This window comes from Hesperophylax consimilis, chromosome 29, assembly GCF_061612785.1.
Source record: "Hesperophylax consimilis isolate HC1 chromosome 29, BYU_Hcon_1.0, whole genome shotgun sequence".
NCBI classification, from domain to species: Eukaryota; Metazoa; Arthropoda; class Insecta; order Trichoptera; family Limnephilidae; genus Hesperophylax; species Hesperophylax consimilis.
This window is the reverse complement of record NC_142864.1, coordinates 9,467,129-9,471,710: the sequence shown is the minus strand read 5'-3', so window position 1 is coordinate 9,471,710 and position 4,582 is coordinate 9,467,129. Positions and strand designations below refer to the sequence as shown.

The window sequence follows — 4,582 nt, the reverse complement described above, 5'->3', positions numbered from 1 at the left end:
CCGAGATGTGCGCCGTAGGTGTTAAATTTGTTCGGAAATAATACATAGACCGCAATGTTCAGTGCATCCAAGGAAAAGTTTTCCGCTTGATTCTTATAATATTTATCTTGTATTTGGTTCAAAATATCCTTTGCGCCTGGGCTGTCGAACACCACGGTCTTCGCGTCGAATCCACTGCTTGTGTTCTTGATTAGCACTCCGCTCGACTCCATCAAGAACTTGAGCGTAAATGTAGTTATCTGGGCGAGCAAGCCCCCTTCACAATAACCCGTTATGGCGATGTTATAACTCCTACCATGTTCCGCATTCGCTGAATATACTAATCGCCGTACAGACTCTGCGAAAGTTACTGCGCTTTGTATTATTTCATTGGAGAATTGGAGAGTTTTTAGAACTCCGTTATTGGTGAGCATCGCCTGGCTGCTTGCCGGAATTGACCCCTGATGGGCCACTACTACCTGCTGCAACTTACTGTGTACAAAAGCTGCACCATTATAATTGTTGGAACGGCCAGTAAACAAGAGACGCCAGCCCACGGGTAGATACAGCCCATTCAAATATTTACTTTTTATCTTCTGGGTTCTGTTGACTGCTTCTGCAAACAAGGCCATGTTGAAGTCGCTGGGATAAGGATCTGTATCCAGGATGTCCGGAGGATGCTCAGCGGGTGACTCCAGGAGCAAATTTATTGATTCTGTTCCTGAACGATCCATCACCAAATGTTTACATACTTCCATGGCTGCGAAAGGTTGTCGGCTCCTGTCTCTGAAACAGTAGTACCAAAAGATGTCACAATGTACCAACTGAAGTCGCATGATGCCAAACGGGATGACAGAAAATATTCTCGCATAAATGTAGAAAAAATTATTTCTGTCGTATTTAGATATTATTGTCTTACTGCTATTTAAAAAAATGTCTCTAATAACCGGTTAGCGGGAAAGAAGAGGAAAATGTGTAAAAAGAGGGAAAATATGGGGATATTATTTATAATATATAATTAGGGACTACATTATAAACACCTTCACAAAATATGAGGTTCATTTTTGTCATAAGAAAAGTACTAAAATTGTTTTAGTAAAATGTACAAGTACAATTAATGTAAGTATACGTTAATTATTAGACGATGCTATCATTTTGTGTACACACATGGAATAAAGAAGAAAACTAGACATGCATTCCATTCAGATTTGTAAATAAAAAAAATAAAGTTGATAATAATTATTATTTGTCATGATATTTTCTACCACCAAATTAAATAAAAAGATTACCTATTACGGGTGTGATTTACCGATGAAAATTGCAGATATCAATATAGGTGCTCTGGTTCGATGAAGGGGTTTTTTGCCCTCGCCAGAGTTTGTAGTCAAGAACAAAGGATCTGTAGCACTCTGCCATAAAGGTCGTCTTAAATCACTGAAAAATTTAATTTTTCATCAATACAAAATTGCTAATCACTTACAAGTGAGGTATTGAAGAGTTGATGATGGTATCTTTAAATTTAACTAGTTGTGATTGTAGGCAAAACTGAATTATGAAGACGTGATTTTCCTTTATATATATTTTGTTTAATATCAGATAGCAATTATCAGTATAGATAGCAGGGCTTATTAAAACTACAAACGTAATTCAACATACAAATTAACATAATTCAATCTTTAAATTAGCTACAAACATAATTCAATTTTCAAATTAACAACAAACATAATTCAATATACACAATTTTCGAGAAATAGAATTATAACAACAGCCAATTTCTTTAAAAATGTTAAATCGTATACATCATATACATATACTAAGGGTACGATACATCATTTAATATTATTATCCAATTTCAGGGAATTAATTTGCTTTTAAATTCGTTCATATTTCAACGTTTCGGTTACCTTAATTTAGTTATTGGACAATAATATATTGTACCATCTCACACCTAAATACAAGTATTGGTGCTGAGCCGTGGTCGTTCTTAGCATTGGGATGGCTATTACGCCCTTTTTTTGGAATCTTTTGCGTATGTTATCTAAGGGGTGAATCTTATTGAAGAAAATTCTTTATAAGTGTGATATAATGCGTTTCTTTTATACAATTCTATGATAGTTGGTACATTAAATTCCCAAAATATAATTGGATAACTTAACACAAGCGACGTTTCTCTGTGCCCCTTTTCTAGGACGGATGGGTATTGTAGAATATGATTGCTATTAGTTTACAGTTGTCTTTAAATTAAATTAAGGGTTTTAAAGATGTAGAATTTGTCTATAAGTTGTTGCGAATGTTACTTATAAACGTTTCGTAAAACATTAAAAAATATCTACAATATAACCTTAAAATACTACCTAATAAAATTTTCATAAACGCGTTCCGAGAAATAATTGTATTTAATAAATTGGGATATAGTTTTAGAAAATGGCATTAAATTACTATGTAACAAGAAAGGGTTTCGAAGTGCTGATTTCGATATACGAGTAGAAGCAGCGAATGTGCCTAATTTGTTTACGTTTTATAAAACGTAACCTTAAAATACTAATTCTTATAGAAGCGTTCAGGAAACAAAAACAACATTTCACATAGAGGTCATTTTAAACGCGTTCTAAAAACAACATTACAGAAAAATAACATCTAAGGGATGTTATTTTTTTCTATGTATGTAATATTAGTGCTGTAAAAAAGCTAAAGCGGAGGTTATATGAAAACTTACGGACTTTCATTATTTATACTTCTATAAAATAGCTACAGACACAACTATGACATCTTTGGGGTGATATTTCGTAAGAATTACGATCATGTATCTAAACTATCACATATTTCAATCAATACTAATCTAACCTAGTCTACCTATAAGTTTTGCATGTACTTGTATCTCTAACTTTTTATATCCATCTAGAGTTTCTGTTAATTGTATATTTTCTGATGTCACTGTTTATAATTTACTGTATATGGTATATTTTATACCGTTGATATTAAAATAAATAAATAGATATGAAAAATAGCCGAGAACCCACGGAAAAGTGATACAGTTTTTTGGAGGGATACGTAACAAACTTTTAAAGTTTTGTAATAGCACTTCTACTTCCAGAAAATAACCTCAGATACAAGATTAAGATGCACGTTTTAAATAATTGAGATGTTTTTGGGCATGTTTATAACAGTAACAAAAGTTAAAAACTTGGTGCAAAAATTAGATAATTATTAGTAATTTATTGCAAGCTTCAGCTTGCAGAGTGAAGATCGCCCTGATGATAGCCAACCTTCGATAGGAGAGGGCACCATAATAAGAAAAATAATATAAAAAATGGCAAAAATAAATAAGTTAGGTTAGAATATGTCATCATTTTCATTTTCGCTTTAGATTATAATTTCTATAATGAATCAAGTATAGACGATAGGTTTAACAATGCGTATTTAAGCACGCCGGTCGTAAAAATATAGAATATCACGTACGCCGGCCATATTATTGTCATTATACTAATGTAATACAAGTTTAGTTTCGAACTCCATTTGCCGTCGACAAGACGAATTATTTATGACTCGACTCGTTATCACGCCGCTAGATAAATCATATCGCTATAACGATTGCAGTCAGTGACAGACCGATAGCAAAATATAAAATAATTATTTCCCGCCGACGGAAAAAATAATCTTGCGAACAAGCCGTCAAAAGACTTGAAGAACAAACATAAACTCACACGCAGAATAATTAGCTGCCTAGATCTCACAAGTCACATTATAAAATAAATACAATCATCAATTATTCGTAGACTAGATAACAACGCAGACACGAAGTAATCACACAAGACTTTATATTATTTCCACATGGACAGGACACTATAGCACAACATTTCGAAACAATCCGAAAACACAAAACTTGTACTGTTTACAAAGAACGCATAAACTGTTCAAAAGTTCACAAAACTTTAATAAAATAAACAAAAGAACGTTGAAAATTTTGTTGAACGTTGAAGAAAATAATTTGAATTTTTGTTGTGTCGTTCGAAAACTGAAAAATTCTAATATCACAAAATAAATTTAATTTGAGTTTTGAACTTTTTGAGTGGTTTGAATCAGTTGCGTGGTAGAAATATACTCACTGTTTGGCTTTGTACACAATGGGCTTTTAGTTGACAACTTTGTAAACTGGATTTGTGTTATTTTGTTATTTATTATTTCGGTTTGACCCATAAATCAACTGGTTTGACCACGGTTTGACGGACAACCATTACACATAATGGCGAGGACTGGCCGCGTCCACGGGAAGCAGTGTTGCCAACGGATCTTGGCCTAATGTCCAAGTTGGAAGTCCCCATTTATCTTTTTGGATACATAATATCATTTTGAGTTGGAAGTGTTAAAAATAAATAGCAATACTACAATAATAATAAATTTCCCTTCATATCACACCACTGCTTTATAGTTCTCTACTGTCGAGGCCTGAAAGGTAAAAGTTCGACGAAGGAAGTAACATAAAGTGGCTAATACCTACTCTGAAATCCCGGAATCATACACATGATAATTAAAACCCGGGATTAAGAAAACACGAATTGGACTTTAAGTACTTAAGTATAGTTACAAATTATTAATTTGCTTT

The 4,582-nt window shown here is 33.2% G+C and overlaps 1 long non-coding RNA gene across 1 annotated transcript; it reads right to left on the bottom strand.

Annotated features, from left to right (window-relative positions):
* Positions 1-673: 673 nt before the first annotated feature.
* Positions 674-4,217, bottom strand: LOC149409856 (uncharacterized). The gene is made up of 3 exons (XR_016305097.1): positions 4,086-4,217; positions 1,269-1,413; positions 674-765 (listed from the first exon to the last, which is right to left on the bottom strand). It is a non-coding gene; the product is annotated as an uncharacterized LOC149409856 (long non-coding RNA).
* Between the last annotated feature and the right edge of the window lie 365 nt (positions 4,218-4,582).